At 38.0% G+C, this 13,973-nt stretch overlaps 1 long non-coding RNA gene and 1 other non-coding gene across 3 annotated transcripts in view; both read right to left on the bottom strand.

The window, feature by feature from the left end:
• Window positions 1-983: 983 nt before the first annotated feature.
• Window positions 984-1,175, bottom strand: LOC116575623. The gene has a single exon (XR_004279879.1). It is a non-coding gene; the product is annotated as a U2 spliceosomal RNA (small nuclear RNA).
• A 7,198-nt stretch (window positions 1,176-8,373) lies between these two features.
• The window catches only part of LOC116575463, a 47,160-nt gene continuing 41,560 nt past the window's right edge, over window positions 8,374-13,973 (bottom strand). For both annotated transcript variants that reach the window (XR_004279790.1, XR_004279791.1), the window contains one exon: window positions 8,374-8,496. This is a non-coding gene — a long non-coding RNA (uncharacterized LOC116575463). The remainder of the gene's footprint in view (window positions 8,497-13,973) is intronic.

The raw sequence follows: 13,973 nt of genomic DNA on the forward strand, positions 1-13,973 counted from the left end.
TCACTTTGTATATATACTTCTGAATGTATATACAAACTCCTTTTTCATGATATTTCTTAATACAAAGTCACTATTTTTGAACTGGTATTTCAATATCTCACTGATGTTCATTCTTTTTCTTTCTTTCTTTCTTTCTTTCTTTCTTTCTTTCTTTCTTTCTTTCTTTCTTTCTGGGAGAGAAGGAGGTATAGAGAGAGGGGCAGAAGGAGAGGGAGAGACTCTCCAGAAGACCCCAGGCTGAGCACAGAGCCCCATGCAGCAAAGCTCCATCTCACACCCCTGAGATCATGATATGAGCCAAAACCAAGAGTTGGATACTTAACCGATTATGTAGCATGACAGCCTTTTTTTTTTTTTTTGTATTATTACAGTTTTTTTTTTTAATTTTTATTTTTTATAAACATATGTTTTTATCCCCAGGGGTACAGGTTATAGCAGCAATGTCCACAATAGCCAAACTATGGAAAGAACCTAGATGTCCATCAACAGATGAATGGATCAAGAAGATGTGGTATATATACACAATGGAATACTATGCATGACAGCCTTTTGATTAATAAAACTATTAGCTTTTTTGAAAATTCAGAAAGCAGTAAATGGACCAAGACTGACTCCAGTAAATACCTTATTTCAGTTGAATACCACCAACCAAGTACATCTTGCTTCGTTAGCATAGATGCAATGGCCCAGAAGAGACAGCTACTCAGAACACCAAAGAGAAAATCACCAATGAACAACTCTATGCATAAATCTTTGTTCTCTTGGCTTTGATAATACAATGCATGGTAATGGGGAAGGATCAAATATTATTCTATATTTCCTGTATGAATTTTATCTTAAGGTATACAGAGAGATAGTGATGCAAAATTTTTATTTAAGAATAATACAAACTAATCAACTTAAGAGAAGGATTTATAAAATCACCTAAAAATATTCTTTTTTTTTTTCTTACTAACCAAATCTTTTATTTACTACTTTAGTGGGGAGCGTGCACCATTCCTGGAAGTACTGCAATACCAGGTCGATGCATGGAGTGGACGGAGCAAGCTCCTATTTCAACTCCCTACTCCAAAAATCCATTTAATATATTGTCCTCAGATAGAGGACAATATCAGATATTAAACTGATAAGAACAGATACTACACCTGATCTTAGCTAAAAGGCCAAGAAGCGATCACCTAAAAATATTTTCGAAAAAAAAAAACATAACTCAGACCAAAGTGTCAAGATTTATATACAGTCAATAGTTCATTTAAGGATTTTATTTACTTATTTGAGAGAGAGACAGAGAGAGTGTGCTTGAGAGAGCAAGGGGGGGTGGGTGCAGAGGAAGAGGAAGCAGCATATTCTCCACTGAGCAGGGAGAAAGACAAGGGGTCAGATCCCAGGACCCTAAGATCATGACCCGAGTCAAAGGCAGACACTTAACTGACTGAGCCACCCAGGTGCCCCTCTAGTTAATAATTTTAAAAGTATTCTGTATGACTGAATTTCAAACACAAGTATAAGGGCTCATTTTTTTGACAATGGAAATTCAGACCCATACAAGTAAAGGGACTTGGCCCATGTCATGGAGAGATCCAGTGGCTTTTTTCATACTAGAATTATAAGCTACATCTCTTAAATCCTTGTCTTTTGTCCTTTTAAGATAACAAACTCCTTGTTATTTTGGTGCTCTTTCTACGACACTAGAAAAATGTCCCGGTGGATTCTACTGGGTAACAAGGCCAATGAGTCATAACATGGTATTGTCTTTATTTTAATTTTCCTAGGAGAAAGAGCCTGAAAAGGAAACAAAGTGACTGAAAACTGAAGCCTTCCTCCCAAGACTTTTTTTAGGGTGAGGTTTATAGAAGTCCCTGTTTGCAGTATGTCCAGTGGTCAGAATCATAACTACCCAGTCAATTTGAGCAAAAACTTTGGTTCTTTGTAATTAGCGGGGTCTGCGGGAAGAGGGAGTCTCTAACACATTCTTCCCAGGCGTTGCCATAACTCTCCATGGCTTACTGCTCAGAAAGGAGGAAAAGTATGAGGAAAACAAACAGAGACAGACCTTCTTTGTGCATTGGCCCTTGGTCTGCCAAATCAGCTGGCTGGATGCAGAGGCAATTTCCTTAGTGTTTGCAGCCTTACGCCGACTTCTGCATGGGGAAGTTGGGCAATATTTATTGTTGAATGGGGCCCTGGGAGATTATTCTTGGAAGGAACAACCTCTGTGAACCTTCGTGTGTTGACTAAAAATCTCTTCTAGCTAGGGTTTCACAAACTAGATGTGATTCTCTCCTTCCAACACAAAAATGACTGAGAAACATAGGAAAATTCTTCAAGTTTAGAAGAAGCCATATAGATGGGGCTTCTTCTGACTCAAGGTGATTTACTCCTAGAGCACTGCATTAGGGAAGCATGGAAATAAGGAGATAAACTTTAAGATGCCATGAGCTGCTCTCTAGAATTTTGTGAACCACTGAAATGTAAAAATAACTCTTCACGAATTATTTGCTTAAAGGGCATTTTTTTGACCTTCCTTTACATGTAACATCATCGGTCAGTTACTAGGAGAGACACAAAAATGAATGAAACATGCAACTTAACATTAAGGCCCTTACACCATTCTCCATCTTAAAAAAAAAAAAAAGTCAAACAATCATAAGAATAAATGAACCATCTGGTATCAATATTAGTCAAATTTACACAGTCCATTAAGTGTCATAAAATAGTCATACAAATGCTCTTTCCCTAAGTTTGTGTCTGAAAATAGGGAGAAAGAGGTGCCAAGCACATAACCTTAGGTAGGGATGGGCCAGGGCCTCAGGCTCAGTGTTATATCATTTTGACCTCAAGGACAATGTCTGTCTTCCAGCTCTATACACTGTCCTCTTGACATTTGCAGCTGAAGTAAGATTCATGAGCTGGTCTTTTTCAGTGTGACCAGGGCTGACAACGCTCTCTGACAAACGAGGCTCATGCTAGCTTCTGCTTCTGTATAGACCCTGGAGGTTCTAACTCAGCTGACCTCGAGCCCTGCAGTTTGTTCAGTAAACCCTGGTAAGAAGTCATGTGGTCAAACCAGTACGACAAGCTCCCAAACCAGATTCTCAGTTGCTCTGAAACCCAGGGTGACACCAGGAAGTTAACCTTTGGGGACTTCCTTCACGTGACCATTTAGCATTGCCAAGCTGCTGTGGCCACTGCCCATCTTGGTGACTGGGAGGTGTTCACATCTTTCTAGGAGTGACATCTTTCAGAGATGACATCTTTCTAGGAGTCTTAACGTGGACAGAGAAGAGCTCTTCTTTGCTTTCAGTGTTTCCTTCACCTCTCTGGAATGTTCTCATCTTTTTACCACAGAGAAGACAATCAGAAAATACCTATCTGACAAACATCCATTTTTCTCTCCTCTTCTCCTTCCCACAGATTTCCTAGGCCTATAAAGGGATGGACTTTCTTCCATTTGCCCCAAATCTTATCTTCTCTTTACATTCATTTAATCCAGATAGAGCATGCCCTCCACACCATAGTGAATATCCTGAGTAAACTTTTTATAACCTAAAAGGGGAACGAAGGCTCTATGGAACCTGAACATTCTACTCTCATAGCAACAGGTATTTTTTTATCTCAAAGGGCAGGAAGCATCTTATTTTTACTCCTCGTAGTATACAAACGTCTGCTGAGGTTAATGGACATTTTGGGTAAATGAGGGTGGAGTTCTTGTACTCAGAGAGGCGAAAGGAAAAGCATATTGATAATGTTTACAGCATCACCTTGTGTGTGATGGTCATACTTATCATTTGGACTCATTTTACCCATTCCCCACTATAGTCCCGAAGGGCTGATGAGTTAATCCTCGTGTGAAGAGCTCTCCAGAAAGGAGTAAAACCTAGTTTATTTTCCAATATAATCTCCATGAAACAGTGATGTCAGAAGCTTTTAATAACTACTTGTATTGATGGGAAGTAGTGCCAGAAGTTTCGATAATGATAGAAGCCACCTTTAGGTACATTCGATAGAGCTCTTTTTTTCAAAAGTGGTAATAGAAAAATGAGAGCCAGTGATCTTAAGGGCATGACTGTTATGAACACGATATTAATTGTCCTGAAACAGATAAGAGGCTGCCGAAGTCTTCCTTATGTTCCCATTAACCTGCGGCCAATCCCAGGAGGACTGAAGGTGAATATGAAGAGAACTGCTGCTTTAGGCTTCATTAGCAGAAGAAGAAAATGGGGAAGAAACCGGAAAAGGCCAAATCCCAGCCCAGGGAGCACATGTGAGATACTCTGCACAGGACTTCCAGCACTGTTCTGGAGGACTGTGAGAGAGCCCAAGTCCTTAAACATCAGTGACAGGTTGGTGAACTTGGGGGAAGACAACATCAAATGTTACAGAGGCTTCTTACCTTTTTCTTCTCTTTCCCCGTGTTGAGGCCTGGGAAAAGTGATGGACCCATGTTAGATCCCAACTGAAATGACTCTATCTATATAATTACTATTTAAAGTACTTTAATTTTTCATTTTATATTGCCAATTTAGCCTCATTCCTTAAGAATTTAAGTGTTGTTCATTTTATTATTATTATTATTATTATTATTATTATTATTATTACGTTGTAACCACCAAATCATTCCTGGGTCAGTGAGTTCTAAAGCTCATCTGGCTTCTGAATAAGAGACAGATACTGACACTACTACTTCTTAGAGCTCTTATCACAGTGATGCTAAAAATAGAAGTCTTGCTGTTCCCTCTGCCTAGAAACTCCTGTCCTGTTCTTGACTCATTTAACTTCTACTTATTCTACTTCCCCACTTCTCAAACCTAACACCCATACTAAAGTCAGATTTCATTATACTTTCTCACTGCATATTCTTCTTTTCTCACTTACAAATTGTCTTGATTTGTACTTATAAACTTGTGTTATTTGTTATTTTAAATATTTGAAACAATAGTTCATTCTTCAGAGAACCAAGGAGGAGAGGGATAGAGACCCTCACCATTGATGGCAGGTGGTGGCTAGGAACCTGGGGAGAACACAAAGAGAGGGTCTACCTCCAGCCATTGCGCATGTGCCTTTTGACGCTACATAGAGGGCCCCAGGTCTATGTCAGCACTTCTTTCCCATGACTCGGAGAGCCCATCCAACTACCAATTTGTTCTTCATCAATTTCTTTGGGTTCCTGTCTGAGACTCATCTCCAGAGAATTAAATTGGGGAGGGGAGGGCATTTCTAGTCAGTTGGGTAGGGACACATAATGGAAAAATGGTGGAAAAGATATTATAAACCACTGAAGAATCACAGTACTATAGAAAATGTGCTTCTGGAATTCCAACTTGGATCACCAGATGTATACTTTTCTCTAAACACATGGTTGTGTGAATCAAAACTGGTAGTAGAAAAACGAGGGCCAGTGATCTTAAGAATATGCCTGTGATATGCAGCAGATTCGGAATTGAACCCTGGCCAACCTGATTCCAAGGTGCATGAGCCAGCTTCCTGTTGTATCAGCTGCCTGGTGTTCACAGCTCAGCCTCCAGGTTGACGTTAATGCAAACTGTATTTCTGATACCATGCTCAGGAGCTATAGTGAACTCCTTGCTATTTTTTTTTTTTTTTTAATGACCAAGCCTGTATTTCAGTGGTTTTTAGCATTCTGCCCTTTTTATTCTCCCCAGTACACCTGTGTGGTGGTCTGTTAAAACAGAGTGGCAGCTGAATGGGGAAGAACAAATTGTGTAATTTGAAAATGGCTTGCCCTTACTCCAAGCAGGTTCTGATACAGACTGCCGAGGGTGAAGCAAGCCCTCCCCACTTCTGAGAATTCTTTGACTTCAGAAGCAGGGTCACCATGCTTTACTCCTCATTTGCTGAGCCCCCCACCCCCCCATTATGCCAGTGTCTCTAGCACCAATGAACTTTTGGGTATCAGACATTTATTTCTGACCCTACTCCCCTGGGATGTGTTAGAGCTGTACATCCCACACTCTGCCTGCTTGTCTTCCGAAACTTTTGGGGGTTGCTTGCTTTTCATTCCTTTCCACCACCTTCCCCATACTCTGCCTAGACTCTCCCATAACACCAGCATATCCTGGCACCATGCTTTCCTCACTAACTGAAATGTCTGCCAGGTGTTTACCATGAGTCATTGGCACATTGTGTAGATCCCCCTTCTCTTCATTTCTACTCAAATAAGCCCCAGAGGACATCCTGTGGGCTGCCTGGTCGCTGGGTCTCCATCATTCTAATCCTACCACCATTTGTCTGGGCCTCCCCACCACAGATATTCACACAATTATCCCTTGTTCTTTATTGTTAACTTGAGCCTTCTTTTAATAGCTTCATCATGGATGAATGAGCTTTTAAAAAGAGAAATGTGTCTTCCTTACATACATTTTTATATGAATTCTTGTTTTATAGTCCCTGAATGGGTTGATTTGCTCCGGAAAACACAATAGAGCACAGATGTTTGGGCCAAGTGTGCTTGGTAAATGGTCTTCTCTACAGAATGCTTTCAGACATAGGAGTATTCACAACAAAAGATGGCCATGTTTCCATTTTGGAAGGTTTTCATTTTTTCTCAGTCTTGTCAAAAACTGGATTCATAAACTGAATTGGTGGAATATTCATTTAAAAATATCACTAGGAAAATGTCTGAGTCTATATATTAAAGCTTATAAAACCACTTTCATAAAAACACTGAACCTTTTAAAGGCTGGTATCGCCAAATATTCTCCATGAGGTTAGGACCTGCTGGCTCATATTCTGGCCCAGAGGGATATTTATTGTTTTTGTCTCTGAGCCACTGAGAATGGTTGTGGTAAGGCACGGCCACTGGCATAGCATGGTGTGTTGTGGTGTTACTGGGTGGGACCTTTGTCAAATTCCTATTTGGTGGAATTCACAGAAAATAAAAACATTGTCCTTCTGTGAGTTTGCTTTTGAAAAATTTTACTAGTAACTGTGGCCACAGCAATTACCTGAAACTGAATTGGTAACTGAGTTCCTTCCCCATCCTTAAAGTAGATATAGGCTAATAGTATACTCTGAGGGTTTTACAATTAGTTATTATAGTTTTTTTATTTCTTAATCTTTCAATGATTTGGCTTATGAAGGGAAGTCCCACACAGCAGCTGATAATAAAAGGTAGAACATTTTCAGTCAGTACCAATAATCACTTATGTTTTCATGTAGAGGTTTTAAATAAATGAAGCTTTGGACTATCATTTTGCTGATAATACTGGATATCTATAGGTATATAAATAACAGATAGATAGATAGATTCAAATTTCAGTAAAATGATAGGGTTAAAGACATTCATTTGATTGTGCTGTTTCAGAGAAGTTCAGGATAAGGTCACATATGAAAAGTGAACCCTCTCACATTCTAGAGAAAACGCCAGTTTGGAATTTCCATATTTAAGACACCCCCACCAATAAAATATAGGTTATATGATTCTAAAGTTTTCAGCTGGAACGTTTTTCTTTCATGGCAGAAGAAAACTGCAAGTTATTGTAGCCCATGATGTGTATTTAAGGAGAATGTGGGGTAACATAATTTCAACTTATTTCTAGACTAAATTAATATGATTATATATTATTTCATACCACAAGAGAAAAATTATTTTCTTGTAAAAGTTGATTTCTCTCCCAAATGAACTGAACTGTGAGTTATTTTGATCAATATTTTCAACAAAAACCATTACTAGCCAGATATTTTAAGGAAATAGGTAGGTAAATAGGTAAATAAGTAAGTAACTTGCAGGATATGTGCTGTGGGTTCATTACCTGTTGGTTTGGATTTGGGGGGAAGGGAGAATCAACAGTAATTACTCATCTACACATCTCATCTAGAAGCATACAGCCATTAAAACATTTTAGGCTAAGCTGTATAGACAGATCACCACTAAAAAGTAACTAAATATAGCGGCCCTCTTGAAGGAAAGAATTTTAAACTATAAGAAACTATAAGATCTGAATAGGTGAGGATGTTGTTGAAGAAAGACTCAAGAACTAAGATCTTAAATTAATAGTGAAGTATGTGCTCTAGAGGGCAGATGCAGGTGCCCTCCTACTAAGGCATATTCAAGAAATTCATCACATAAACTTACTCAAGATGAACTGAGGTGCTCTCCTTCAAATAGGTAAATGAGAGAATTAGAATTAAGAAGTGTGTTTTTGCTTACATTACTTGTTTAGTTTCTGCCAACTAACCCAACAAGTGAATTGAAAGATGTGCCTTGGGTGATGGAAAATTGAATCTGTAATATGTGATATCATAGTTCTTAAAGTGCTTTGCTTAGAAAAAAAAAAAAAAAAAAGTGTGGAGATCCCAGCCCACTGAAATTGGAATCTTAAGTACAACTACTTAAGACCGTGCTTACCAGAAAAAAAAGTGAATTGATGAGATACTTATGAATGGACGATGCCAGGCCCCTAAGGAGAGATATGCCTGCAGAGGGGCCAATGCTCCTCTAGCCAGTGTGAGGGGGGTCACTCCCCAGGAAGTGCCCTGTGAACCAGAAGAGGCTGACATTAATTTTCTGTATTGTGATCACTTGAGTAAGTTTTTTGTCCCTCTTTTTTGCCATATCAAAAACCAAATAGAAGCTCTGCTAGTAAAACTGACTACATATAAATTATCAGAGAATTAAAAATGTATTCCGCTAAAATAAAACAGTGAAGAACACATTGAATAAAATTACTTGTAGCAAATACTGATGGCTACTGTACTATATAATGTAAAGGGTTACTAAAAATATTAAGAAAGTCTCAAGAGTTTCAACAGACATGCACAAAGTGTATAATAACTGATGTCTATTGAGAGAATGGAAATGTTGTCAACATTGGGAGTAACAGACATAAATGATTGTGCGATGCTATTTTCTTCTGGTGAAAAATGAAGGAGTTATTTTGGCTCCATCAATTGCAGCAGAGAAAAGTGGTGAATAAAAAATGATATTCTAGAAACCAATTTGTCAATTCTTGTCAAGAAAACTTATGTAGTAATCGCCTTTGGCCTGCTAATTTTATTTCTAGGAACGTACCTAAAAAAATAAATAGTAATAAAGGCAAAAAAAAAAATATATCACAACCATAGTCCCTGAAACTCACAGATCTGTGGTCACCCAGGCTCTATCCCTACTAGCTCCATGGCTTTAGGAGTTACTGCTTTCTGAGTAAGCCTCAGTTTCCTCATCTGTAAAACATGATAAGGAGCTCTACCTCATTCAGTTACGAGTACTAAGATGGTGTATATCAACTGCTTAGTGCCCATGTGCTCAATAAATGACAGTGGTACAATATCACTAATGTATCTCCAGCTGCAGGGAAATGACTATTAAGTTTATTTGACAGATCAAATTGATGGAATAGCACATGCCTATTGACATTGTTGTTTATAAAGAATAGGAAATAATGTATAGTATTATTATATTAGAATGTTAAGTTAATAAAATATATCCAACTGCACAGAGAGGGTGATTTGTAATATTTAAATGAAAAGAAAGGGAAGGAGGGAAGGAAGGAAGAGCAAATGTAGGAAACTGAGTCTAGAAAAATGTCCTGGAGGGAAATATATCAAAATGTTAGTGGGGCGCCTGGGTGGCTCAGTGGGTTAAGTCTCTGCCTTCGGCTCAGGTCATGATCTCAGGGTCCTGGGATGGAGTCCCATATCAGGCTCTCTGCTCGGCAGGGAGCCTGCTTCCTCCTTTCTCTCTCTCTCTGCTTGTTTCTCTGTCTACTTGTGATCTCTCTCTGTCAAATAAATAAAATCTTTAAAAAAAATGTTAGCAAGAGTTATTTGTGTTGGGATGAAGGTTATTTTCCCTCTATGTAGATGAAAATTTATTGAATAGAAGAAGATTCATTTCTAAAATGTCAGTGTGAGTTCCTCAGATCTGCTCCCCACTGAACAACCATGACTGATGGAAATGATAGAAAGAGAACCATTTAAAATTTCTGCAAATATTCCTGGGGGCATCAAGCTAATGAGAAAAATATTCAGGAAACTCTATTTGATCTCAGTAATACAGGAAGAGTCTGTGGGGCTTGAGCATGACTTGCTCCTTCCCTCCTCTGCCACAGCTCAATGTGATAGAAGCTTTAGTGTGGGTCAGTGTAGCCAAGAACACTACTTTCCTTGCTTCCTCTCTCCTTATCCCTCATGTCTCTCTTGATGGTGTTGGTATCTCAAGTGGGGCTAGGACCATAGCACATCTCCTCCCCATCAGCTTGGTGCTGCAGAGGCTGTATTCTGGTGAGTATGGCTAAGAGGATGGGGGGGGGGGGCTTCCTCTACACACTCCTGTCTCAAGAGGTTCCAGGTATTGAAGGCCAAGTATGGGGGCCCCAATTTACCTCACTTAAGCTCAGCTGTGGGGCAGAGGTTCTACTCTGGGAGAGCTGATGGGCTAAAAAGTTGAGAAGACAAAATGCTACTGTTCCTGTTGAATGACCTCCTCATAAAGCAGACTGTAACTCCAGCTCTGGGGTAGAAGCTCAGAGATTCTGCCCAAGGAGAGGCAAGAGCTAGATCACAATAATAAAGATCTCCCAAAGCTCTCCCTAAAGAAATGATTTTCTGTAGAATAAACAGCAGGGAAGTTCAGCCTAATGGCACACTTGTAAACTATGGAGATTTTGGTGATAAGATCCAAGAGTGGGTTGGTAAGTCCATGACATCAACAGACTAAATCCTCAGCCACCTAGTTCAGAGAGAAGCCGAAGAAAAAGACAACTAAGAAGAGCTCTCCTGGGTTCCAGAACAAGCCTCAAAGCCTGGCCTCAAAATGTACTGCTTCAAAGACATCTGAATGTATCCAGACCAGACTGCAGAGCAGTTTATGACCCAGAGAATTGTTCAAAACAATAGGGCAATCATAGAGCAGTGTATGGAAGCCAACAGCTGGCTGTGTTACCAGAAGACACAAGTAGCTTAACCTGAGTCAGGGAAAAGGCAGTCAAAGACCTTGCTAAGACTCAGTAGTCTGAGTAGATCATAGTTCCTAGATCATAGTCCCTAGATCATAGTCCCTAGTAGGGACTATGATCAAGGTTGTACCCTCCGAGAAGCCAGGAGCAGAGATTTCATACTGAGAGGGATACAGATTTCTTTCAACTGGGCCGCTAAACAAATAAATGAGCAGAATACTATAGCAGTAAGCCTGGCAGCAGGTAGGTGAAAGGTGCTGTAACCAGAGCTGTGAAATATAATTTTAAAAATGTCCAATTTTTGACAAAAAATTTTGAGAAATGCAAAGAAACTGGAAAACGAAGCAAAAGAAACTGCCTGTAAGAAAGCTCAAATGTCAGACTTAACAGACAAAAATTTCAAAGCAGCTATTATAAACATTCTCAAGAACTAAAGGAAATCATGGTCAAAGAAAAAATATGTCAATGTCTCATCAAATAAAAAATATCAATAAAGAGACAGACATTCTAAAAAGAATGGAATGGGAATTCCAATGGAATTTCCAGTGGAAATTCAGAGTATGATAGCTGAAATTAAAAATTCACATAAAGGACTCAATAGGAGATTCGAACTGGCAGAAAAAAGAATCAACAAACTTGAGGATATATTGATAGAGATTATGCAATCTGAAGAACAGAGAAATAAATGAAGAAAAATGAATACACCCTGAGGAGAACCACTAAGCTCACTCACAGACAGGAGTGCCACAGTGAAAGGAAACAGAAAAGTTAGAGAAAATAATCAAAGGAAACTATCTAAAATCTGATGAAAAACATAAGCCTCTATGCCTAAAAAGCTCAAAGAATTCCCAATAAGATAAACAGAGAGAGATCCACACTTAGACATATTATAGAGAAAATAATGAAAGCCAAGGATGAAGAGAGAATATAAAAAGTTAAGAGGAAAACAACCCATCATATGTGACAGAAAAATATCAAGAAAAGAATTCTTATTACAGACAGTACAGGTGAGAAGCAGTAGGATGATAAAAATTTCTGGAAAAATAAAAATTACAAGAATCTTCTACCTGGAAAACTATTTTTAAAAAGTGAGGGCAATATAAAGACATTCCAAGACAAATAAAACCTAGAAAAATTACTGCTGGCAGAACTGCCTTACAAGAAATACTAATGGAAGTTCCTCAACTAAAAGCAGTGACTCCAGACAGTAAGTAATTCAACCCACATGAAAAAACAGAACTCTAGTAAAGGTAATTATGTAGATAATTATAAAAGACAGTAACAATTACATATTTCCTCCACTTTCTTCTTTTAATTGAGCTAAAAAGCAATCACATAAACATGTATGTAATTGTTATTGGCTTACAGCGTATTTACAATTACAGCAGGAAGATGGATAGGAACAAAGGTGTGTTAGAATAAAGAAATGACACCAGATAAATGAATCCACAGAAGCAAATGAAGAGATCAAGAAATGGGAAACAAGAGACTTTAACAAATTATACAAATATATTAGCTCTACTTTCTCTTCTTAGCTTCTTGAGCAGTCATAAAATAACATAAAGGAACAAGTATAAAAATGTGTTGTTTACTTGCACCATGTATTAATGGTTGGTAATAATAGCACAAAATGGAGGAGAAGGAAAAGAGCTGCCCAAGGTAAAATATTCTGTATCTCATTTGAATGAAGTTAGTATAAAAATGAAGTGGATTCTAATAGTTTAGGTATATATGGTAAGTCCTAATGTAACCACTGAGAAATAACTAAAGAAATAGTGAAGATACTATTATGAAATAAGTAAATCATTTTGACTTGGGGTAGGCAAAGCTCTCTTGGCCACCAGAAGCATAGGCAATAAAAGAAAAAATGGACAAATTGGCCTTCATCAAGATTAAAACCTTTTGTTTCTTAGAGGGTACATCAAGTATGTCAAAAGACAACTGACACAGTGCTAAAAAAAATGTATTGCATGGACTCATATTTAGAATATCTGAATAACTCTTACAACTAAATAAGACAAATAATCCGATCAAAAATAGTCAAAGGAATTGGATAGACATTCCTCCTAAGAAAATGTGCAAATAGTCAATAAGCACATCAAAAGATGTTCAACATCATTAGCCATTGGGGAAATGCAGGGTACAGGAAAAAGCATGATATACCACTTCATACCTACTAGGATGAATTTAATTAAAAAGTCAGGTAATAATTAATGATGATGAGGATGTGAAGAAATTAGAACATTCATTCATTGCCATTAGGGATGGAAAATGATGGAAAATAGTCCAGTTCCTCAAAAGATCAAACACAGAGTTACCATGTTACTCAGCAATTCCACTCTTAGAGAGAATTCCTCCTCAGAGAAATGCAAACCTGTGTCCTCACAAAAACTTCTATGTGACTGTCCTGAGCAGCATTATTCATAATCGTCACAAAGTTGAAACAATCCCAAGTCCATCATCTAATAAATGATAGAACAAAATGTGTGTGTGTATATATGCATGCATGCTTGTATGTTAATATATGATTCCATTTATGTGAAATGTCCACAAAAGGCAAATCTACTGAGACAGGAAGTAGGTTAATGGTTAGCAAAATGAGGAGTCACTGTTAATGTTTATGGGGTTTACTTTGGGGTAGGAAGGTGTTCTAAATTTTATTGTGGTGATGGTTGTGCAACTCTGGAGATACTAAAAACTATTGGACTGTACCCTTTAAATGGGTGGACAGTATGGTATGTGAATCACATATCAATAAAGCTGTTACATTTAAACAAACACATAAAGTGTATTAAATAAATATAACCCTATGACAAAATGTACGCAAACGCACAGACACACAATATCTTCTCTGTAGATAGACACTATTTCATAAGGTTCTTCTAATGCTTAATACCATAATTCTATGAGAATATTAAACTGATAAAAAGATTTTTATAATGATAAATTGAATATAATCAAGTAGCAAATTATGAAGAGACCTTAAGAATGAGAAGGAAGTAGTGAGATCTAGGTTTTTGCCATGTTTGGGGAAATACTATTCTGGGGAAGATAAAA

Source organism: Mustela erminea, chromosome 16 (genome assembly GCF_009829155.1).
Source record: "Mustela erminea isolate mMusErm1 chromosome 16, mMusErm1.Pri, whole genome shotgun sequence".
NCBI lineage: Eukaryota > Metazoa > Chordata > Mammalia > Carnivora > Mustelidae > Mustela > Mustela erminea.